This window comes from Plecotus auritus (genome assembly GCF_963455305.1).
Source record: "Plecotus auritus genome assembly, chromosome: 2".
Taxonomy (NCBI): Eukaryota; Metazoa; Chordata; class Mammalia; order Chiroptera; family Vespertilionidae; genus Plecotus; species Plecotus auritus.
In genome coordinates, this window is record NC_137771.1 from 70,593,534 (window position 1) to 70,619,155 (window position 25,622).

Consider the following 25,622-nt stretch of genomic DNA (forward strand, 5'->3'; position numbering starts at 1 on the left):
AGAGAATTTGCTTCCTACCGCCAAGCTGAGGGTTTAAGTCTAAGAAGAGAAATGCTTTTAACCCTTCTAAATAAATAGAAGGGGAAAGTAGGAGGTAGTGCATCAGAAGAAATCAGGAGTGTGGTTTTGAACTTAAGTGTGAGGTTCCTGGAAACCAAGTAAGCAGTTAGAAATGTAAACTAGAGCTCAGGAGAGAGAACTGTGGTGGAGATATAAATGTGGAGTTGTTGGCATGGAGAGAGAATTCAAAGCTCCATGACTGGGTGAGGTCCTTGAAGGGAGTGAATGTACTGTCTTGAAAAAGAAGAGAAAGCTGAAGACTACTTTTACTATTTGCTTGGGCTGAGCCTCTACTATATAATTTCAAAGCATTTTATGTATATGAGCTCCCAGCTGTTGTATATTATGTCAGCTGTGGTATTTATAGTCATAATTAAGAAATCAGGTCACACTTATAATAAGTGGACACATATAATAGATAAGTTTCTGAGCAATACCTATGTTCTAGGTACTGGGTTAAGCCATTTCCATGTCATTTAATCCTTGGTTTCACAATAACTGGAGATATATATTATTATTACCCCCATTTAAAAAACAATAGAGGTGAAAGATAGAGGCTCAAATAATTTGAAATTATGTATCTCTTCAGCATTACTGCCACTTTCCAAGCAAGTATATTCTACATTTATTTATGTATGGCTATGTAGGTGTGTCAAGATTTAGCCCTGCTTTCCAGGGCTATTCTTCACAAAAAATTTACCATGATATCATTCATAAGCTATGCCAGTGTATTTGGGATCAATTTATAAAGCTTGATTTCTTTACAATTTTTTAACATTTAGATTATTGAGATTCATATTGCTTACCACATGTTGGACACTCTACTAGGTGATGAGAAAAGGAAAAATGCAAAATTACTCCTCCAAGGAGCTCAGTTTCTCCTCGGATAGAAAAGTCTTTCATTCATTCATTCATTCATTCATTCATTCATTCATTCAATGTGTATTGAGAGCCTTAGGGCATGTCACATGCTATCTATCTATCTATATAAAAGGCTAAGTGACCAGCTGATCAGCTGACTGGTATGACACACACTGACCACTAGGGGGCAGATGCTCAATGCAGGAGCTGCTGAGCAACAGCAACTTTGCCGAGTGCCCTCTCGCACTCCAGGACCCCTCGGGGGATGTTGGACTGCTGGTTTCAGCCCAATCCCCACAGGCCAGGCCAAGGGACCGCATCTGCCTGAGGGACCCCACTCACTTTGCAGACACCCTTTGAGTCCCAGCATTGCCCCAGGTGTGGCCATTTGGGAAGGGACCGCAGGAGGTTGGCTCTAGGGCGTCTGGCCCATCAGGCCCAGTCCTGCCTTGCCAGCTACCTTCTAATTTATTTCCTTTCAATGTGCAGGAATCCATGAACTGGGCCTCTAGTATATAATATGAAAGGCTAATATGCAAAGTGTCCCCTCAGGAGTTTGACAGGGAGACCAGGAGCTTGATCACTCGCTATGATGTGCACTGACCACCAGGGGGCGGTGCAGAATGAAGGAAGGCCCTGGCCAGCGGCCAGCAGCCGGGAAGGAAGGCCCCAGCCAGCAGCTGGAAGACCCCAATCGGCCCTGATCACTGGCCAGGCCTACGGACCCTACCCATGCACGAATTTCATGCACAGGGCATCTAGTAGTTTAGATAAGCACAAATCAACTTAGGATTTCAATTCTTGGTACAAAGAGATGCACATACCATGGCCTTATCTTAGTTGGTCCTTTTAGACAGTACCTCCAGGAAGTGTTTTGACCTCTAGAGCCAGGCTGCCTGACTTAAAAGTCTTGCTCTGCCACTTAAAGGCTGGGTGATTTTGAGCTACTTCTATAACCTCTCCACACCTTCATTTCCTGTCTGAAAGTGAGGATAATGACAGTATCTATCTCACAGGGCTGTGATGAGGACTGAAAGTGAATCTATGTAACATACAGTAAAGAAGTGCCTGGCCCCTCATCAGCACTGTAGCTATTTTATTATCAGTGTGATACAGAGTTACCATGTGCTGGAACAGTTGCCCTTCCTGAGCATAGCAACTCAGCAAGGGACAGTACGTGCTCTGTAAGGTTTTGTTGAGTAGAACTTCCTAGACACATTATTGTGTTTCTGCCACCTCATTTCTGTAGACATGTCTAGTGTAGCCTCAGAATCTTTTTTTTTTTTATCATATTTCTTAATTTTGAATCCAATGTCAAATCAGTTATTGTCCTTTGCTGCCTCCTTCCCATTTGTCTTCCTTGGGGAGTAGGAGAAGCTGACAGCTTTTTATATCCTAGTCCAGTGGTTGGCAAACTGTGGCTCGTGAGCCACATGCGGCTCGCAAGCTGCCATTTGCCGCTCTGTTGACTAATGAGTTTGCCGACCACTGTCATATACTACCCTTTACCTCTGCACACAATATGCCACAATTGCCTAATCCTCACAGCTTCCAACTACATGGTAACATTTAGTCTAGTCCAGTGGTCGGCAAACTCATTAGTCAACAGAGCGGCAAACCGCGGCTCGCGAGCCGCAGTTTGCCGACCAATAGACCATCAGAGTGATCTTTCATTATTTTGTCATTGGTAGAGCTCTTACCAATTTCACCTTTAAAATCCTTGTTTATTATTTTTCTAATAAGTGCTCAACATAAAAGCAATTCAAACATACAGAATTTTGCAACAGGAAGTGAACAGCCAGGATGTTGTAATCCCACATCCAGACATAACCACTGTTACCTACTTGTTATGTATACTAGTATTTCCAAATATCTTACAAGCATACATTTAATAACATGAAATATAAATAAAAATGGGATCATAAAATTCATATTGTTCAACTTGTTTTTTTTTACTTACAGATTTTATACATTCTTCCATGTTGGTACAAATAGATCTCTTATTTTTATTAACAGCTTTTTATGGTTTTTCTTCTACAAATCTAGCATAATTTGCTTACCTAGTTTCCCAACTGGAATTTTATTACTTTTACATGGTTACATGTTTTCCCTAATATAAACAGTGCTGCAAAAAATATAACTATACACATATGTTTTTGTACATAGGTGTATTTTGGAAATACATAAATTTGGCATAAATGTGTTCAAAGTATAAATTCCTAGATGTCAAATTGCCTGGTCAAAAAACACACATTTTATTTTATTAAAAATTTCCAAATTGTCCTCCAAAGGAGTTTATCCAATTTATACCCACATTCATAGTGGATGAGAATGACTGTGTGTCCACATTTGACTGTTTCCTGAGTGTTACTTTCCCTTTTCTCAATTTATAGCAATCTTGAAAACACATTTCTCTCACATCTAGAACCATAGTTTAAAACCTAAGGAGGACCAAAACATGGGACAAAGTATTTTCACCGACAGCAAAACATTCCAAATTAATTCTAATAGTGAGGTGTTTTTAATCAAAATATCACACCACTAGATGATAGTTTTCAAACTGCTCTAACCTCACAGTTCAGCAAACCTGGTGCTGTGATTAGATCACTGACCACACAGCTCCTGCCCACACACCTCCTTGGCTGGGCGTGTGGAATAGGAGAGGCTGCTGGCATGAGGGACAGGGCAAGGAAAGTGAGAAAGCAAGAGGGCAGGAGGGCTCAAAATCTAGTGTCATCTTGTAACTGGTCTAGCACAGTCCCTTGAGTGTGCTCCGGGACCTCTCTGTTCATACTCCTCCCAGTCAGGGCTGCCTTCTTTACTTCCAGCGCCTGGGGAACAAGGGTTCACCACCCAAGGGTCAGTTCTTTCACCCCCTTCTCTCCGAAGCTTTTCCTGAAACCCTAGAACACCACTCTCTTTAGTGGCTCACCATATCTGAACTCACACCTTCCTGAGGACCTGTACACATTTGGCATAGAATGCTTATGAACATTTTAGATGCTGAATTAATGTTGATTGAACATTCACTGACATGAAGACATTTTGGTAGAAGAGAGGTGAGACTTCCCATTGTTCACAGAAATGCGTGGATTCAGATAAGAGGAGATATCGAGTATTGGGCTGGAACCATTTGTCTTGTTAAAACCTAACAATTCCCCCCCCCGCGTCCCCCCTCCACTTTATTTCTTGACCCCAGCTCCTCCCACTCACAAAAAAAAAAAAAAGACTGCAAATATGTGTACTTTGATCTCACAACAAAAACAAGAGGGAAAACTATCAGGTTGGAAAACACCTCTTAGCAGAGGTCAACCTTTCTTCATCTGCCCGCTTCAGATACAAGACGTTTTTGGCAGAAAGGGAATGGGGGGAAAAAAGAGTAGACTCAGATGACAAGAACTGACTCTCCAATATATCTTTATTAGAAGAGACAGAACAAATGACGCTGGCAAGCTATTCGTGCCAAGACAAAGTTGTGTGTGCCCCAAATCCTAGGTAAGTACTTTCTCCTTAGGGTTGGAAGCCGCTTACAGGATTTTTATGCAAATTTCCCCCTATTTCATTGCATTTCTCCCCAAGCCTGAATATGGGCGGTTTAGTCAACGGCTAGGAATGGGAAGGGCGAAGGTTCCTGACCTTTTCTCGCAACCCCCCCATCACAGCGGCAGCCTGGAACCACGTCCTGCCCAGGTGGGCGTCTGGACAGTATTTCTGCGACATCGATCACGGCTGCCGCTCCTGCCCGCCCCATGCACCTGCTCGGCGTCTAGCGGCCTCTCGCCGCCAGTCCCCGACCCCGGGCTCCCGCCTCCCCACACACCCAGCCCCGGCCAGCCCACCCGCCGGGCTGCGGAAGCGCCGGACCCTCGGAAGGCGCGACGGAGCCCTAGGGGCCAGCGCTCGCAATCACATGGAGGCCCGCGCCCGCCCCATTGGCTGCGGCCGAGCCAGTCGCGGCGCTCGCCGGCTGCGGTTGGCCCCGGAGCAGCAGCGCCTGCACGGACCCGGAGTCCATGTTACGCTTTGTCTAATTCCCCCCGTTACAGAGTCATGTGCTGCTGCTCCGCTCGCCGCCGCTGCCGCCGCCCGTGGTGCCCCGGCTCCTCCGCCGCGCTTCCAGGTGGCCGCCGCGGGCGGGGCCGCGGGAGTAGGGTCCAGGGCGCCGCGCGCCTCCGCCGCGTCCCGGTGCTGCGCCCGCCGCAGGTGATGCCGCCACCTCCCGCCTCCGCATAAGCCGGGCTCGGCGGCCGAGCTGCCCGGGCTGTCCCCCAAGGTGGGTGCGCACCTCTCCCGGGCCGGGACCGGGCTGCGCAGGTGGGAGCCGCGCCCGAGCGCGCCGGCACGACGCAGGCGTCCTGCCCCCGACGCGGCGGCCCGAGCGGAGGCTGCGGCCGCGAACTCGCAGCGAGGGGGCGAAAAGGGGCGTAGCGGACGGCGAGCGGGGCCGGGCTGGGCTCCCGCCTCTGACGCCTCGGGCCCGGAAGATTGTTCCGCTTTGGGCAATTGTAGTGGCGGGCGCCGCGGGCGCCTGGGCCGCGGGCGGTGGGCCCTGCGGGAGGAGAGGCCGTGCAGCCTCCCTCCGGCTCCTCCTGGCGCGCGCTCCTCTCGCCTCCCTCCGCCCAGTCGGAAGGGCGGGGACACCCGGGTGCGGCTCCGCTGATTCCTCCCGGAGGTGGGTGTTCGGGTCTGGCCTTGCTGGCCGAGTGCTCAGAAGGTGAGCCCTTGAACTTCTCCAGAAACGCCTCCCCGTTTTCTCCCCGCGCCGGGTGGGCTGGGAAGTGAGGCCGCGCCCCGCCCCCAGCGCGGGGCGGAGGGAACTGGAGGCGCGCAGGTGCACCCAACCCGCTGCGGGCCATCTCCGGGTTGGGTACCGGTAAAATCCGCTTCTAGCTTGTTTCGAAGCGTGGGCACTTGGGAGCGGGACTTGTGCTGGAATCGTGTCCGGGGGCTTGGAAAGGAGTAGGGCTGGGGGATGGTTGCCCAGCGAACCGTCACCTCCGCTTACTGGAGGGTAGAGAGGGGCCTTCCTCTCTCTGGGGTCCTTTACTTGCAGTATCTCTTACGGATGAAGAAATAAGGTTTTGGTTTCTTAAAAAGCCGGCCGCAGTGAAGAAAAGCTGCTACAGGTCGAGGGAAGGAAGGTAGGTCCCTGTTGGAGAGGGGAGGTCGGGTGTGGCGTCCCACCCGGTACACAGTTGGGGGTGTGTGTGTGGCTGTGGCAGAAGGTGGGAAGGTAGGGTTTTCAGAAAGAAAAAGCACAAAGATGAGAGGGAGGGTTCTCTCAGGAGGTAAACAGAGATGTAGGGAATAGGTGTTGGGAAGTCCTAGCCCATGGTGGGGCCCGCTTGTTCTCATGCATGGCTCCTTCAGCTTTGCAGATTCCTTCTTGAGTTTGAGAAATATTTCTTGTTGGGCAAGGAAAGCGATTAGGACATACTTTGAAAGAGACACAGTAGTAAAGAGATAGCTGACGTCTGGAAACTTTCCTCAGCGGCTTTGATAATAAAATGCCATTCAGTCAGCGTTTATTGAGCACCTACTATGTGTTCCGCGCTGGGCGTTGGAAGAGTCTGGGACCGGTAGGGAATTCCTGTCTGCAGAAATGGTGAGCGCTATTTACCTCATAAACAACCAAAGGGCACTTCCAGGTGCCAAGAACGACTGTGATTCAGGCCTTCCCCGCTAACGCTTCTGGGGCCTCTGATTCGTACAAACTTGTGGGAAGAATCCTGGACCATAACCAGTAAGTGGGGTCTTCAAAGAACATTTGTATATACAGTTTATAAATACTTGACCAAACACCATCAGCTAGGACAGGATTAGAGTTGTCGCCTCTATGTTTGATATTAAAAATGCAGGAGCAAGATAGGGAAGATCCTGAGGTGAAAGAGAGAGTTAAAATACAAATCTGGCAAGGTTTGATTTGGAGTGGTTGGTCTCTCGTTATTTGGGACCCTCCCATAAAATGATTAGGTAGTCCATGGAGCTGGAGGGGAAAAATTCACCATCATGAATAGACACGGTTTTTGTTTATATGTTTAAACATTTCATCTTAGATTTTTCTACTTTGCATTGAAGTGTGGGTGTGTATGTACTTTCTTGATTAAAACTTAACACCTTAGAAGGCAGGAGAGGAAACTGACCTTAAGTGACCATTCCCCCAGTGTGTTCCATTATGATGAAACAGTAAAAGTATTGAGCCATGTTCATATCTTTTTCTCCCCACCAAGGTTTCCAGAATTATATATATAAACAACAAGAACAAAAAACTTGGTCAAAACTTGACCTTTTTTCCTTAACTTTTATATTGTGCAGAGCTTTTTTTTTTTTTTTCATTATTAATTTTAGAAAATTTTGATGTGTTTGGTATGTCGCAATAGCTAAATTGTTTTGGTAATTGTATTTTGGAAATTAGTCTTGGTTCAGTCTCAATAGTGTAGGTAAAGTGGCAGTGGCTATGAAAAAATAGTTTAATCAAAACTATACTTATGGCCTGGCTGGCGTGGCTCAGAGCGTCAACCTATGTATGAACCAGGAGGTCATGGTTCCATTCCTGGTCAGGGCACATGTCCGGCTTGTGAGCTCTATCCCCAGTAGGGGGTGTGCAGGAGGCAGCCAATCAATGATTCTCTCTCACCATTCATGTGTCTGTCACTCTCTCCCTCTCCCTTCTTCTCTGAAATCAATAAAAATATATTTTTAAAAAAACTGTATTCATGATCATATGTTCTTGAAATGGTATTTGGTAAGGGGTTTCACATATAATGAGAGCTGCTCTTTGACATCTAAGAAATGGCAGTCCATATTTATTGAGTACCAGCAGGAAGCAGAGAACCAGAGTGGGTGCTGCGATGCCTTAACAAGGAAGGAGAGGATTCTTGAACTAATAGAGGGCAGGTAAGAGGTGCACGTGAGGATGCCACCAGAAGGAAACGTTGCATTTGTCTAGAAGGTCCAGGAATACTGAGAGTGGAAATGGTGTTTGGAGCTGGATGGAAGTGCTGTGTGTGTGTGGGAGAAGCAGGAAGGAACACCCATTAGGGGAAGCTTTGAGATCTGTCATAGGTCAAAAATAGTAAATAGGTTTGCTGGCTGGAGCTGAGAACATGACTAATGAAGGAAGGTAGAAAGAATGTAGTTAGTGGAAAACTTGAGCCACAAGACAGTGGTGTTAATCATTTGCCTCAAGAAGAGTGGTTCTCAAAGAGGGGTGGTTTCGCCTCCCAGCAGACATTTGGCAATGTCTGAAGACATTTTTTGCTTGTCAGAGCTGAGAGGCAAGTGCTACTGACATCTAGTGGGTAGAGGCCAGGGATCCTGCTAAACATCCTGCAATGCCCGGGTTATTGCCCCACAACAGAGAATTATCCTGTCTAACTTGTCAGTAGTTCCAGGGTTGAGAAACCCTGAGCAAGAGAGTGAACAGAAAGGCCACTGTGAAGTGAAGTTACATCTCAGAATAGGCCATGAAGGGAAAGGCCTTCTTGACATGTGGGGAAAACAGGGGTGAGAAAGCCAATCCAGGAGACCTCTGCTGTGCTGAGGCCTGATGTGATTAGGATCTAGGCAAATCCTAAGAAGCAAAGGGCATTCTTGAGATCGTGGCAGGTGAGCTAGCAGGGCAGTATATCTAATGTTGGGTAAGTGGGAACTGGAATTTTAGAGAGATCCTGATCTAACTTTAGTACGTTTTTACACTCGCTAGGCTGCCTCTGTTTAGACTCACCAAGGAACAGGGAACTTTGTTAAGTGACCTCACTTAACATCTTCAATAGGTTCTGCAACTCTAAGCAAAACAATATACAGAGTGGCCAGATTATTATGATCTCTGAACGCATAATAATCTGGCCACTCAGTGTATATCCTATATAATAAAGGCTAATATGCAAATTGTCCCCTTGACCAGGAGTCCATGTCCCCTCCCCCTGGCCAGGCTGGCTGGACCCCACCCACCCATGCACGAATTCATGCACCGGGCCTCTAAAATATACACACACACACACACACACACACACACACACACACACTGAGTGTCCAGATTATTATGCGTTCAGAGATCATAATAATCTGGCCACTCAGTGTATAATGAAGCTTGTTTTATCATAGGCTAATTGATATAAACAAGATTTTATAGTTCCTACGGCATCTCATCAGTGTTGTAACAAAATGACTTTGAATAAAACTATGTTATTCGAGGTCCTGCTGTACTTTTGAAGGCATGCCATTATATCTTTGGACTGTATATGTTTATTATTTGAGCTGAAGACTGCCTCCTTGAAACTTCCATCCATTGGTCCTATTCCTCTGGAACTACGCACTTCCACAGAACAGAGCTTTCAGTGCACAAAGACAGTATGATGTCTCCCTCCCCCTAATTATTTTTTCTCAATGCAAAATAGTCCCAACTCCTTTCACAGTCCTGGGTGGGACATGGTTTCTAGGTGTCTGCTCAGTCTGTCAATGTCTCTCGGAGAGTAATGGTTGTCTGGAATTGAATATGGTAATTGAGAAGGGATCTGGTCAGCCAACAGTACAGTAGAACAGCTGTTTCCTGACACCAAAGCATAAGCATCTACTTAGTGCAGCTTAAGGTCAAAACACTGCCTTAAAAAAAAACAACAACAAACAATGTAGTGTGTAGCACAGACTCGTGTAGGTTCTGGACAGTAAACACTCCAGATGTTTGTTGTAGGAGTTGATCCATCCTGTATTCATTGGGCAGATTTTTTGTGTGTAAAGCTGAGTGGAAGTCTTGGTTGGTTTGTTTTTGTCCCCTGTTCAGTGTTATCCTGTTTATTGTCGTCTGGTCTTTGGGTCCTTAGAAATTTTTAAAATCTTGATTCTGTCTTCTAATCATGAGAGGGTAGAGGATGACTTTACCAAAAGCTTTATTGGCACTAATACTAATACTGCATGAAACCTAGTAGTTTGGTACTGTGGTCCTATTTGAGAGCTGGGGTGCTGAGTGATAGAAGTGAATTCCAGGGGTTGGTAGTCCTTAGTTAATGGGCTTCTGAGAAATCTGTGTTCGTGGTCATGCTCCATTGCATTTAGTTCTTGCTCATGTTTGCACCTGAGGTGCCCTTTTGAAATTATTTGAGTCTGTTGCAAGCTTCTGAAATCTGTACTCCATCCTCTGGGGTTTTTGTAATTCTGTTAAGAGAATTTTTAATGTTGTGTGCACATCTGAAGCTTGCCAGATCAGTTGCTTTTGAAATTTGTGAAGAAGCAAACAGGATAACTGGTACTGGCAACAACCATGCATGAATTTGGTTCCCACTCAGGCTAAGGTTTTTTGGTTTTTGTTTTTTCCTTTCCTTTTTGCTAGTATGCCGAAAATACTTACTTAGTGACAGCTTTACATTTGGAGAAGGAGAGAGGATTTGGGCTTAGAAACAAGCCATTTTTCAGAATTAGGCTTTAGCTTGTCATTGGTATAAATTTCATACCAGATTTCATTGAGAAGATATTAGGAAATTGCCATTCTCAGATGTCTTTGGAAGCAGGCAGGTCAGAAATCCTAGGTGACTCAGTGCCAAGTTCTTCAAATGTTCTCGATTTCTCCAACAAACTAGATTTAAATAAACGTCTTGGTTCAGGTGGCAGCCATCCAATAGTGTTGAGGGTGCTAGAACAAAATTCCAGATCTCATAGCCAGTGTGTGCAATGTGTTGTCTGTCCAAATGGTACAGTGTGCCTACTCTCACCTCTGCACTGTGTCTGTATCCTCTGGCAATGAAGGATATTATTATGAGAAGAAGGGGTGTTTTGTGACTACATGAGACTTTTTTTTTGGGGGGGGGAATATTTGAAAACTTTTAGATATTGTTCTTTTATACTTTCAGAGGTTGAATCAGAGTTAAAGTCACCTTGGGATTAAGGATGCAGTGTATCATTTTGAATAAAAAGAATTTTATAGATGGGAGGGATCAACACTTGGATTTTATAGTTGAGAAAATCGAGGCACAGGGAGGTGATGTGATTACCTACAGCTTACATATGTAGTGACAGAGTAAGCATTTGACTTCATCTACCTTAAAGACCACAAACAAAGATTTCTAAGGATAAAGATTTCCCTTCTGCTTAGACCTGTGTAAACAGTGGGGTCCCTCGGGTCTTATTTACATAATTGCTCCAAAAGAAGGAGTGCTCAGTGGAATTCCTAGGTTTACAGATGACAGTAAGCTCTTGTGAATTATGAAATATCTAACCAATGGGGATTTATTCCAAGGAAACCGTACTAGAATATGTTAGTAATCAAATTTGCAGGTGAGTTTCTTTGTGGGCAAATATGAGGTCAAGTATTAAGGGGGAAATTATGGAACTGTCATAGGATGGTGTTTTGGTGGGCAAACCCAGGAAAAGGCTTCAAAAATACTTTCAAAATGTTGGCCCACTTGCAATGACAAAGGATGAGAAATGCTAAACTTCATTAAAAAGATTTTGGAAACACAGTCAATAGAGTTTCCACCGTGCTTTGTTCAAAGCATGGGCACCTGGCTTTAGGAAAAACACCAGCACTGGAATGACCTATGTAATGGTTACCAAGAAGCGGACATTCGGCCCTAGTCTCCAATCCATTCTAGGAGGCTCCATGAGAATAGGCCTTGCCCATTTGTTTTTCTGGTAAAAATATTAGGATTTCTAGCATCTGGAAAGAAGATAGCTGGGAGGAGATGTTATCGAAGCCCATGAAACCACTAGGGTAGGGACAGAGGAAACCGGGATTATTTACCTATGTTGTATTTCAGTTGCCTGCTTCCTATCTGTGTTGTTCTCCACTGATTTCCTAGTGTCCCACCTATGGCTGGCCCTCCTGCCGGGATGCATGAAGAGGTATACCTTAAAAGCTTTATAAGACATAAATTCAGGATGAATGCAAGAAAATATGGCACTAGTTTTTCTTTTCTTTTTCTAATTAAATTTATTAGGGTGACATTGGTCAAAATGAACATATAGGTTTCAGGCATGGGTTTCTATGTTACAAAATCTGTATATTGCACTGTGTGCCCACCACTCACAGTCAAATCTGTCATCACATGGTACCAGTTTTTCTTCACCCTGATTGGCATTAGAATCAGTGTGGGGAATACATAGTTTCCATCTGAAGTTGGGAACCCTCCAGGGTGGTGAGCCGATTTAGGTTACAGGTGGATTTTTGATTGCGGGAGCGACCGACACCTCTAACCCCTGTCGTTCCAGGGTCACTGTACTTTAAAGTTACATGAGCCCAGCTCCTATTGAATCAGAATGCCTGGGAGTGGAGTTTCACTTTGAAAGGAGCTCTCCCCACCCCCAGTAGATTCTGATGTGCAGCCAAAACTGAAAACCCCTATCTTACATAGTTGTACATAAAGGCTGGGTACCGACTGAAGACACCTTTAAAAAGGTTTTGAAACCGTAGTAGTTTTCAGTTGGTTATTAAGACAAGCAAGGAGCTTTAAAGATACATCTGTGTCCTTGGAAGGGATGACCAAGATAGAAGATGCTCCACAGTGTGGCCCTTGTTGCCCCCATGAGACACTGTATCCTGGTCTGGATGCCATGATGGGGCCAACTCACAGTTTCGTTGTTTGTTTTTTTTTAAATTTTTATTGATTTCAGAGAGGAAGAGAGAGGGAGAGAGAGATAGAAACATCAATGATGAGAAAAAATCATGGATCAGCTGCCTCCTGCACGCCCCACACTGGGGATGGAGCCTGCAACCTGGGCATGTGCCCTGACGGGAAATCAAACCGTGACCTCCTGGTTCATAGGTCAATGCTCAACCACCGAGCCACACCAGCCAGGCCACAGTTCATTTTTGAGCAGTCGCTGATGGCAACTGCACCAGACTGTGCAAAAATAATAGTCAAGACAATATACAGCAAGCTTTTCAGTTTTCAGTGCTAAGTTTATTCAATATAAAGAGATTTTTAGAAACAATCTTGGGTTGTCCTTTGTACTTGGAGGTGTTAATATGTATTTTTTTCCTTTTAAGAAAGGGTGGTGATAGTTTGCTTTTTGGTGTTATTTTTTAGTCACCTAAAACCTGGGAATTTTATGGCAGTCTTCCTTTTGAAGTTTTACTAGTCAGTGAAATCAGAAGGCTGGCCACTGCTCCTGCTCTGAGGTGTTCAGGATGTCTGTGTCCTCCTCTTGACACCTGCTGTTGGGGCAGGCTCACCCATATCGATGTTAGCCTCCATTATGAACATTTCATTTCTTAAAAATGTTTTGACTTTCCTCCTCTGCTTGCTGGTAATAGTTAGGAACACTGCCAGAGAAGGCTTCCGTTCCCCAGCAACCCATAAATCCCATTGCTAAATCTCAGCATCGACAGATCACCAACAGTGCAATGAATTCTGCAGAGCGGGGCGGAGAAGGAACGCGAGGAGGACCGCACTTCTCTCTGAGGGATGTTGACCACCAGAAGCTGCCTCTCCAGGTCTCACACAGGGAGACAGGACACATTCATGCCCATCACCTTGGGTGGGAAAGCCATCAGTTACAATTCTCTCACTGATTGTCCCCAGCCCAGCTCTGAGAAATGTTTGAAAATTCAAATTCTTTGGAAAATGCCTCCATGATGCTTTCAATAGCACTCTACAGAATAAGCTTTTAAAATTAGTTTGTTATCAGATATAAAAATTAATTTAAAACCTAACTGGTCGAGATGTAATTGAACAATTTATGGAATACCTAAGGTTAATAATAATAACTACTTATTAGACATTTACTGATTGTCCAAACCTATGCCCTAGAATTTAGTCCTCAAAACAATCCTGAGTGGAAGATGATGGGCTTATTCCCACTTTACAGATGAGGTTATTGAGGCTTGAGAGAGAGGTTATGTGATCTGCAAAAAAACCAAACAAATAAAAAACAACACAGAAAGTAGGTTTTAAAACTAGTCTTATTTATTTCAAAATCAATTCTAATCTGTATTCTCATTTCTTTTAGATTTCTATGTTTTCATTTTATAGTACCTATTAATATTTTTGTGAAAAAAGGTAAGAGAATCAGACTTTGAGGTGTAAAGGGACCTCACAGCTCATGTAGTTTGTGCCCTTCACTTGTAGATCAGACATGAAACGCGGGGAAGAGGAGAACTGGAGTGGCACACAGGTCTTCAAGCTTCAGGCTTGTGTTCTTGTCAGCACACATTGGTTTTAGAAGATACCGACCCGCTGGTAAAACCACTTGAGTGAAAGTTCACCCTAGAATTGAGAGGGTAATTTTAAATCACTTGTTGCGGTGTTTTCTCTGGCCCTATTCTCTTTTAACAGTAATTGGTGGTAGAATGCCAATAGCGCCCTCCTCCTAATTAGGTTTGTCCTAACTACTGTACATAAATATATAAAGATGTAGCTAATAAGCTAGTATTTGTTAGGGGTTATGTCCAAATGCTTGCTGAGTAGATGCTCTACCAAAGATATGCATTCAAGACAATCATTCATTTCCTCTAAGTAAAGAATGAATTAATAAATAGCCACATATCTATATATCTTATATTTATAGTTCGTTGTATTTATAGATGTATTACGCTCAACTATAATCATTTCATTGAAGTGAATTCATTCTGTTACAGTATTTTGGTTATGAAACATTTTTGTTTTTGCTTAGTTCTCAGTTGTTTTTCTTATAAATTATTTGTACCTGGAAAATTCTGTACCAAGCAAAAACTTTATAATTAGGTCTGTAATTTTGGTACTAACCAAAGACAGAGAAAGACAGAATTGGAGACTAGCTAATGGCCCCTGGGGGTCTCAGGCAAATACCAAACACTGCCTGAAGTGGGCCTCATGGGAACTGGACCTCAGGTAAGATGATCTGTGGCAGCTGGCACTCAACCTCAGGGTGGGGTGATCAGGAGGGAATGGGGATGGGCCTGTGCTGAACAGGTCCTGTCTAAAGAGGGCCCTTTAGCAGATCTATTCAGCAGCCAATTGTTTCCATATGGGGATGTGGGTCAGTCTTACCAGATCTTCTGATTTTTTTACTATAACCCAGAAATCTGAATTATGACATAAACATCTGATTTTTCAAGATTGGCTAACTCAGCATTTTAAATCCTTCCTGCAGACCAAACAGAATAACTTTGTGGGCTGGATACAGCCTGGGGGCTTTGGTCCTTAGAGATAGAGAGCCCTTTAGTGTCCAGACAAATGGAAGTATAGGATTTGAATAAAAGCACAATAGCAATTTTTAAGTTGAAACGAATCAAACCTTGATTTTATTATTTCGTGCACCCCTCCCACCCCTATACCTTGCCCAGTCCGAAAGCCCCATACTGGTAATGTTAACAGTTTCTGCCCTTTACATTTGGTATGTTATGTCTGGAGTGGCTGCACTTGAAGGGGTTGTCTTGCCTAAGGAATAATACTTTCCAGTGAAAATATGTGGAGTACTAGAGGCCCGGGGCACAGTGCGGGGATTGGGCTGAAACCAGCTCTCCAACATCCCCCGAGAGGTCCCTGATTGTAAGAGGGTGCAGACCAGGCCAAGGGACCCCACCGGGCCTCTAGTATGCATATAAGATCTTTGGTTAATCTTTTCCTACCCTCCCGCCTTCCCTCTGAGATTCATCAGTCTGTTCCATGTTTCCATGCCTGTGCGTTGAACATCTGCCCCCTGGTGGTCAGTGTGCATCATGGCTACCGGTTGAAAGGTTGCTTAGGCTTTTATATATATAGATATGAATAAAGCTTCTAGCAGAAGATGATAGGAGGGAAGGGGATAGGGGGCCTGGTGGTGGAGAATGAAGGGTAAGTGCCACTTGGAGGTGAAGAAAGAGATCACTTACCCAGAAGATAAGGGAAAAGGAAGATTTATTTGTATCTTAAAGTTGATTTGGGAGAGAACAAAGAGGAGTCCTTACATAGGGAAAATTGTGACCCGATAAATATTTAGAAATAGTGCAGAATCCATGTGGGTAGGCAGAGGGCTATTATTTTGCCATTCCTAGTGCGTGTATGTTAATTTGTGTTGTGGCTTCTGCAAAAGGAGAATTGGAATGAAAAGGAAGGGAAAGAGTTTAGGTCAGAAAGGAGAATATAGAGTAAGGAAAAGAAGAGAGGACTATAGAACAGCTGATATAAAAATGAACCAAGAAAGCTGGAAAATGTAGAAAATTGGCCAACCCTTATCTCCCCCTCCTCCCCCAAACCACTGCATTGTCTGCAGGGGTATGCATGGCAGCCCCCAGCTCCCTGATGGCTCTGACACCAGCTTGCGGAGGGCTGGAGTGCTGAGTGCCACTGGGAGCAGCCCGCACCCTCCTTTGTGTCCCTTTGTGTGACGTTAGTGGCAGCATGCTGCATCTGTCCTGCAGGGCACACTGCTTGGAGAACAGTGCAGGCTGAGTTTGAGCTGCTCTCCATGGCTGGGTGTCCTGTGCAGGGCACATCCTCAGATCTGTAGCTTTGTGATCCTGCTAGTGCTCCTGTCTTTAGTTATATCTACTCTTCTGTGAAAAGTCCTTCCATCGTTTAAATGTAATTTGTTGTACATGCAAAGAGAAGAAAGGTGGTATCTTAGCAGATCTCTATTACTGGCTGAGTCTAGACTCCTAGCCTGACATTTTTAAAAAGCATTTTTCTCTTAATTATCCCAAGTATAGCACATTGTTCCTGGAATCTCTGCATTTTCTGAGAAAGAAACCTTTTGATTCATCGTCAGGTTTTATTCCAGGCCTCAGGACTGTCATCCCTGCATGATCCGAACCCCGTCTTTCTCAGCTGGTGTAACTTTACATTGTTAACACTTTGGTTGCTTTCAGAATAAAAACTGCATTTTTAAAGTGTGCCCCCGCGTTAGTTTAATGCAATAAGTGTCTTTGTTCTTTCTCATTATGGAAGCTGGTTTGTGGTATTGAGAGAATGGGTACAGTTTTGCTTGCACTGTTGCTGGGAGGAAGAAAAATTCTTCAAATTCCACTGTTTGTTCTTCTAGGGACTCGAGTCCACAGATGGAAATCCTGGAAGATCCTATCAGGAAGTGAACCTTGTAAATAATCTTTGTGCTGGTTTGGGGCACTATGGATTAACACATTGTGCAAGAAGTCTTCTTTAACCTTCTTACAAAACGTACTTTAAAAGGAGCACACGTAGAGACTAATCTGGAAATAATACTAGGAAGCACTTCCGTAGTACTCACACGTGCCTGGCACTTTATGTGCTGGGAGCACTTTACACGTATTAGCTCCTTTACTCCCCACAGCAGCCTATTTTGTAGCAGAGGACACCGAGGCTCTGGCCCCCAGTCGGGCTGCCCTTGCCCATGACCGTGAGCAGCCTAGGAACTCAAGGCTGTGGTTGGAACGCAACGCTCAGAATCTGGACTTTTTAGGACTGGTTTATTGCCTCTTATACTCGCTCAGAACAAGAACCTTCTTTGCTTTCCACATCACCTCAGCTTGAAACTCAGGGTGAGGGTTTGATTTTTTAAAAAAGAGAAAATTAGGCTCCTTTTCTAATACCTCCTCCCCAAACCAAACAAACAAAATTGTCAGGAAACAATTTCCATCTAGGAACAGAAAGCTAGAGCATCTTTGTTGGCACACCATACTAAAAGGCTGGACTGAAAATTCTCAGGGCTGCAGTTGGGGTCTTGTTGCTGTGACAACCCTCACTCTTGGCGCCAGAATTGTTTTTAAGAGCACAAACACTATGTTACTTTTACCTTTACAGCTAGTGGAGTCACTGAGCTGCTGTGAGAATGCTTTAAAAATTGCTTTCCACAATGAAATAGAGGGCCGTGGGAAGGATCAAGGATTTGGAGCTCAGAGGACTTGAATTCTGGTCCTGGTGCTTTCTTCTGCTGACCTTGACCTTGGGTTTCATCCCCTGTAATCATGGCAACACGATTGGTTTGGTGAGGATCAGAAACTGTTCTATAGGACAGTACTTCATTAACAGTAGCCTGTGTGTGTGAGTGGGTGGGCCCACATGTCCTGTGTGAGTCCTGGAAGTCATTTTCTGTGGGTGAGTGGTGAGGGGGATGCTTGGGAAGAGTCTGCAAGGATCAGAACCTCTTCCCTTTCCTGTTCTCCCCTTACCTGTATTATAATGTGGATGATAGTGTGGGTGTTGACTCAGTTTCTGGCCCAGACTCCTTTTCCTTGGTTTTCCCCCCTCCTACTTTGGGCTTGCCTCCAGTTTGCCTACAAAGTGCTGTTTGTTGTAAGGGTGAAGCAGGCGATTCTCTGGGCAGCGACACCGTGGCTGCAGGCAGTTACTGTAGTTCAAAGCCAAGAGCCAAGCTGGGGTAGGAGGGGCACCGACGGAGCTTGTTCCTTAGAATATTGTACATTGATTTTTGAAGGAAAGAAAGGGAGTAAGAGATGACTTTTCAATAGAAATATTATGAAAGGCCCTTCAAAACAGAACAAAGCTGGGTAAAGAGAAAGGGCTTTAAGAAAACACTGTTTATTACTTTGAAAGCAAATGTGCTCGCTCTTTCTTGTGAAAGCGAACGATTTTTGAGCACTTACTATGTTTTGCGATGCATTCTGGTAGGATAGGAAACAAAAGTTAATAATAAATAATAACAGCAGCTACCATTTTGGTGCATTGCAAAGGTGGTCTGCTTTGGGCCAAACATTTCTTGTGTTAGGTCTTCATATCAGTCATGAAGGTCGGTATCATTTTTTTGGTCCCATTTCGAAAATTATAAAATTGAGGCTCAATGTGTTCAAGTAACCTCACAGGGGTTACAGTGTTAGTAACTGGAAGAACTAAACTTTGAACCTAGGCCTTTTTCTCATCTACAGTATGGAAGATGAATGAGTTACACCCCTTCTTTCAGGGGGAGAATAGCGTGTAAACAGCTTAGCATAATTCAGGGCAGCATGCAACGTATGCTGTAATTCCTGCATGAGCTCAATTTTTTGGGCATTTGCTCAAAGGAAGAGAAGAATGGTTTTGACTGGAAATATCAGAGAAGGTTTCACAAAGAAAAATAACTAGAGCAGGCCCTTGAAGTATGAGAAAGATGGAGGTTGGTAGGGAAAGGTGAGCGAGGTGAGGGAACGTTGGGTCAGGAAAGCATGGACACATAAAAGATGTATGTCATGTGTTTGGGGAACTGTGGTGTGACAGAATGAGGGATGTGGGAGGGAAGAAGGGCAGAAGAGTAGTTTGGGTCATATTACAGAGAGCCTGGAGTGTCCTGCTAAGGAATTTGGACTTCATTCAATTGCCTTTGAATGTTATCCCATTAAAGGTTCTTGAGAAGGGAAATCATTTGCTCTAGTCTCTGACTTCAGTAATTCTGGTGGTAGTAAAGAAAGGAATAGAATGTCTGTAGTGGAGATTCCTCAGCTGGCTTGCACCTTAGGATTGCTTGGGAGTTTCATAAATGTACAGATTTTGAACCCTGTCCTCTACCGTCCCCCCATCCCCAGTGATTGTGATGCTTATAGATCTGGGTGGGGTCTGAGAAACAGTTTATTTATTTTATTTTATTTTTTAAAAATGTTTTTATTGATTTCAGAGAGGAAGAGAGAGAAACTTTAATGGTGAGAGAGAATCATTGGTTGGCTGCCTTCTGCAGGCCCCACACTGGGGATCAAACCCGAAACCCGTGAGTTAACTGTGACTTCCTGGTTCACGCTCAATCACTGAGCCATGCCTGCCGGGCAAGAAACAGTGTTTAAAAGGCCCTGCAGGTAATTCTGAGCTCAGCCAGATGCGGGCATAGGTCTTTTAGGCATTAGGACATTGGGGCAAAGGGTCTGGGCTGAGGTTAATTTGTGTTTGTCATTGTGTGGATGTTTTTAAACCATGGAAAGGGGCCAGTAATCAAACCTTGGGGAAGGTCTGTCTATTTAAGCTTTATGGTTTGCTTTTTATTCTCTATACATATTAATCTCAGAGCATAGTCGTTTTCACATAAACTTTCCCATTCATAATCTAGAATGTTGTTTGGCTCTGATTATTATGCCTTTGTGCTAACTTTCCTTTTTTGTTATTATTGTTTATTTAGAAGGAAATGGACTATATAGGATTCCCTTGGTGACTGTCACTTCATTGACAGTCTCTCTTGGAGCCTGGACTCTGGAGTTCACTGCCTGGGGCATGGTGGCTCCAGGGCTACATAGTTCAGCTCTGGAGTCTCTTAGGAGTTGCATGAAATGATGCTCACTTGTACATTTCCTGGGACCCAGCATGAGTTTAGGCCATTTCTTGAGTTCTAAATCAGCTACTGACTTTATAAGTATAATTTTTGCTGGGAAGGCAAACAGTTCTACCAAGGGAGAAGTGATTTCTCAACATTAAAGAAATTAGAAATTATAATTTATGCTTAAAAAAATAACATTAGTCCAAATTTTAGCTCTCTCCTCTCTTCCTTCTCTGCTGTTCTTTATCCTGTCGTGCGTTCCCAAACCATTCTCATGACCTTCTGCTTGTGCGGCATATTTGTAGTGGGGCCAGATTATACACACACCATTGACTCTTTCGTCTGACCTCTAAATTCAGCCTTTGAGCCCCCTCATTTCTTTGAGTTTTGCTAACAAAGTGTTCTTGTTGAAAGAAATATTATTTCCCATGGAACTTTACTAACGGCATGTAGAAAACTAATAGGATCATGCTCTTTTTTTTAATATGTATTTTTTATTGATTTCAAAGAGAAAGGGAGAAGGAGAGAGAGGTAGAAACATCAAATGATGAGAGAGAATCACTGATCAACTGCCTCCTGCACATCCCCCACCAGGGATCGAGCCCGCAACCCAGGCATGTGCCCTGGCCCGGAATCGAACCCTGATCTGATTTATACATAGGTCAGTGCTCAACCACCGAGCCACACCGACTTGGCAGGATCATGCTTTTTGAAGTTCAGACCCAGGTCCTAAAATTTTCAATAGGTGCCGTGTGCTGTTGCTTCCTTTACTGTTGGGCCTCTTAGCTAGCCCTTCCCTGAAAGTTAAAGGGATCCAAAAATGAAACCGAACTTCTTGTTTTCCCTCACCTCTGTTAATTGAGGTTGGTTCTCCCTCATTTGCCCTTTTCATACCTCCCAAATTAATGTTTTGTGCAAATTTGATTATAACAGCATGAATAATTTCTAAGTTACTTTTTAATACAGATTGAATACAGAGCTGTTTCTTGTGCTTTTCTTCACATACTAGTAGATCTATCCAGTGTTTTTCTTTTTTCTTTTTCTTTTTGTTAATACTCACCTGAGGATATTTTTTCCATTGATTTTTTTAGAGAGAGTGAAGGGAGGGGGAGAGACAGAGAGAGAGAGAGAAGCATCAATGTCAGAGAGACACATCCATTGATTGCCTCCCACACGTGCCCAGACCTGGGCTTGGTATGGAGCCTGCAACTGAGGTATGTGCTCTTGACCAGAATTTGAACCTGGGACCCTTCAGTCTGAGGGCCGACACTCTAATCACTGAGCCAAACCGGCCAGGGCTAGCCAGTGTTTTTCTTTCCAGCCTGCTTAACTCCTGTGTGGTTCTTATAGCCATACTAGGGGCCCAGTGCACGAATTGGTGCATCTTGAAAGGAACTGTGGGCCACAAGGCTGCGGTGGGCATGGGGGTGGGTCTCGGCCCATCCTCTGTGCCCCTGCCTGGCCCCTCCCGCCGTGGTTCCCCAGTCCCCTGTCTGCCGGCAGCCCTGCTCCTGCCACCTCTGCTTGCACCCGCTGAAGGTGTGGAGCAATTGGGGCTGGCACTGTCAGCGGGTGCGAGTGGCGGCTGCTGCCCCAATCGCCCCTCAGGAGCAGGGGGAGGTGGAAAAGCCCTCAGGGGCAATCAGGGTGGGCAGCCGCCGCTCGCACCCACTGACAGCACCAAGTGATCGGGGCTGGCAGTGGGTGCGAGCGCTAGGTGGGACTGCGGCGTGCGGGAGCAAATAATTTTCAGTAACCACCAGAGGCTTGCCCCAGTGACAGCAACCGGCGCCCCACCTTAATCTGGTGCCCCCGCTCACCTGCTCCACCATCCTGCCTCACCCGCCATGTTCTCCGCATACCCCCTGATGGTCAGCGCACATCATAGCGACCAGTTGTTTGGTTGTTCGGTTGTTGCGCCATTTGGTCTATTTGCATATTAGGGTTTTATATGTATAGATAAGTTTCAGTTGACTTAGTAATAATCCCAACTTCATGAAAAACTGTATCAAATGCTTCACCAAGATCAGAGTACATAGGGTTCATTTCATTCCATTTCCTTGCTAATTCAGTTGTGTTTCAGCCAGATAGTCCTGTAGCCTTTCAGATTCTGGTCAAGGTGAGGAAGCAGCCCTTTGTCTTGGCTTTTCCATTCTGCAAATATATTTCCCTTTCTTTTCAATATTTCTTTATTAAGCAACTTATAGCGGGCTCTGCATCCCTGATTCCCTACAACCAGTGGTTACATTTTTGTTGCAAAAAAGAAAGCCTGGGAGCCACTCTGCTCCTTCTGTCATATCTATGGGTCTATTCCCCAGGACCTTTCATGCTGGAGAAAGCAAGCCCAATCCAGTTGTGCAGTAGTAAAATGGGTTGATCAAAAATATACTCTGGCCAGCCAGGCTGCTCAAGTTCAGATATTTGCTAGCAGTGTTACTGTGGGCAAATGACTTCATATCTCTGTGTATTTTTCCTCATCTGTACTATGGAGGTAATAATAATTTCTACCTCATAAGGTTGTCCTCTGGGAAAATCGAGTTAATGCACATCAAGTGGTTGACTTCGTTTCACTAGTTTCAGTTTAAAAACTGATGAATATGATTACTAGAAATGGTGGAGTGATTACATTGTAAGGCATAAAAATGTCAAGTCACTATATTTTACACTTGAAACTAATATAACCAACATAATATTGTATACCAACTGTACTTTAAAAAATAAAAAAATTATAAATAATCTTTCACAAGTTTATAATAACATTTCTGGATATTCAGGTACTTTGTTTCTCTTTCTTGCTGTTTGTCTTAGCCATTTCACTTCAGGCAAATGAAAAATCAAATTATCTGATTTTTGCCACTGTAAATTATTCATAAATTGCTTTCTTCATTAAAATTCCATTACAATTGAGAATAGATATACTCAGTTACAGTGATGTGTGGGACTTACTCCCTGTTAACTCCTGTTTTGCTACCTTAAGATGTGTAATTGTACAGATGTGTGTATATGTACATATATGTATATATATCTCCGCACCTGAGGATATGTTTTAGAGCGATCAAAGGGGGGAGAGAGAGAGAGAGAGAGAGAAACATAGATGTGAGAGACATTGATTGGTTGCCTCCTGTACTCGTCTTGATTGGGCATCTAACCTGTAACCTTTTTTGGCTTATGGGACAATGCTCCAATGAGCCACCTGGCCAGGAAATATTTATATATTTTTAAATCCTTTTAAAGAACATTATTTTTTTTTTTTTTTAGTAATGAACATTATATTTCTTTGACTTGTTAGGACCAATCCTTTTAAGTTGTTGGACTTTTAATATATTATTTTTAAACGAATGCCTAAAAAGAATTTAAAATATATTTTAATAAAAGAACAGAAATATCCATTACAGAAGATGAATAGACAAAACATGCATTACAAAGAGAAATGTGTTATAGGACAATGTTTAGTCAACACAACACAGATCACGATCAACAGCCAGTAAATAGCCTGAGGCTGTTCGTTGCTAGCAGTCTATGCCAAGAACATTTTGAATACTCTAAATTGTATACAGGTATTTGCATTTAGTCAAACGTGGGTGATTTCTTGCTATTCTTTCATAGTAATGCTTATGAAATCACAGTCCATTAGTCAGTATGGCCCACTTTGCATGTGTATTTGCATACTAACTGAAGAATGGAGGGGAAACTTAGAAAACCTGTGTTAAGATTTTACCTTCACAGTTGGATTGACTAGTGCAGTGGTCAGCAAACTGCGGCTCGTGAGCCACATGTGGCTCGTGAGCCGCGGTTTGCCGCTTTGTTGACTAATGAGTTTGCCGACCACTGGACTAGTGGATCTGTCTTATTTATTATATAAAATAATATTCAGCTGCATATTTAACCCAATTTATATCAACTTATATTCCTAGAACTTAAAATAAATTGGCCTGTTGCAAAATACATGTTTATAGTTTATACTCTCCAAAAATTTGGCAAGGTGATGAAGTAACATGATGCAGTTGAAAAAGAGCATTACAAGTTGTGTTTTGAAAGAGAGATTCTTCTGCATTAAAGAATATTCTCTGCAGCACAGAATAATACATCCACAGCCAAAATGCACCCGCTCATCTCTCCAATTAAGAGGAGAAAGAACAGACCCAGGGTGAATTTGAGCTCCATTACCTACTGCTTTTGAGAAAAACAACTTAACATCTGTGATCTCGGCTGCTGCCTCTGTCAGAGATGATGACTTCTCCCTGCAAAGGCAGTGTTGAGAATTCACTGGGGCAGGGCAGGTAAGGGACCCATGTAAGTGTCACAAAGTCTGTGCAGCATGGGTGAGTTTGGGTATTTGGAAGCTGAGGAAACCGAGGCAATGAGCTGAAGGACATACAAGCACAGGCCTGGTGCAACCCTGGCCCTGAGTTTCTACCTTGTAGCTTGGTCTTCCAAGCCCTGCTGTGGGGTGCTCTAAGGACTGCTTTCCTTCTCAACTTGCTCAACACCAAGAAACTCCGTTCCCAAGAAGAAGCTGAAACCATCCTGCCGGCAGATTTTTATAATAAGAACTAGAGGCCTGGTGCACGAAATTCGTGCACAGGGGGGTGAGGAGGGTGTCCCTCAGCCCAGCCTGCACCCTCTCCAATCTGGGACCCCTTGAGATATGTTGGACCAAGTGTTTAGGGCCTAAACGGGCAGTTGGACATCCCTCTCACAATCCAGGACTGCTGGCTCCCAACCACTCGCCTGCCTCTGCCTGATTGCCCCTAACCACTTCTGCCTGCCTGCCTGATCACCCCCTAACCACTCCCCTGCCAGCCTGATCGACGCCTAACTGCTCCCCGGCCGGCCCGATTGCCCCTAACTGCCCTCCCCTGCCGGCCTGGTCACCCCTAACTGCCCTCCCCTGCCAGCCTGGTCACCCCTAACTGTCCTCCCCTGCAGGCCCAGTCGCCCCTAACTGTCCTCCCCTGCAGGCCTGGTAGCCCCCAACTGCCCTCCCTGCTGGCCTGATTGCCACAACTGCCTCCTCTGCAGGCCCGGTCACCCCTAACTGCCCTCCCCTGCAGGCCTGGTAGCCCCCAACTGCCCTCCCCTGCTGGCCTGGTCACCCCTAACTGCCCTCCTCTGCTGGCCCAGTCACCCCTAACTGCCCTCCCTGTTGGCCTGATCACCCACAACTGCCCTCCTCTGCAGTCCTGGTCTCTCCCCACTGCCCTCCACTGCCAGCCTGGTTCCTCCCAACTGCCCTCCCCTGCAGGCCTGGGTCCCCACCAACTGTCTTCCCTTGCAGGCCTGGTTTCTCCCCCCCCCACAAACTGTGCTCCCCTGCAGGCCTGGGTCCCCCCCCCCCCCCACAACTGCCTTCCTCTGCCAGCCTGGTCACCCCCAAATGCCCACAACTGCCCTCCCCTGCCAGCCATCTTGTGGTGGCCATCTTGTGTCCACATGGGGCAGCCATCTTTGACCACATGGGGGCGGCCATCTTGTGTCTTGGGAGTGATGGTCAATTTGCATATTACTCCTTTATTAGGATTATTTGCACCCCTTGCTACATTTTTGCCATGGGAAATGACACTCTGGCTCCTTGAAGACAGTTAATGACCCTCTTTGGG

At 44.7% G+C, this 25,622-nt stretch overlaps 1 protein-coding gene across 4 annotated transcripts in view; it reads left to right on the forward strand.

The window, feature by feature from the left end:
• Positions 1-4,180: 4,180 nt before the first annotated feature.
• The window catches only part of LRRC8D (leucine rich repeat containing 8 VRAC subunit D), a 122,061-nt gene continuing 100,619 nt past the window's right edge, over positions 4,181-25,622 (forward strand). Inside the window, exon 1 of one of the 4 annotated variants that reach the window (XM_080657574.1) lies at positions 4,181-4,416. The gene's annotated coding sequence lies outside the window, so the exon portion shown is untranslated. Of the gene's footprint in view, positions 4,417-4,934; positions 5,195-5,390; positions 5,636-5,735; positions 6,063-25,622 lie in introns of those variants that run through there. The other 3 variants (XM_080657570.1, XM_080657573.1, XM_080657571.1) reach the window with 3 other exon arrangements.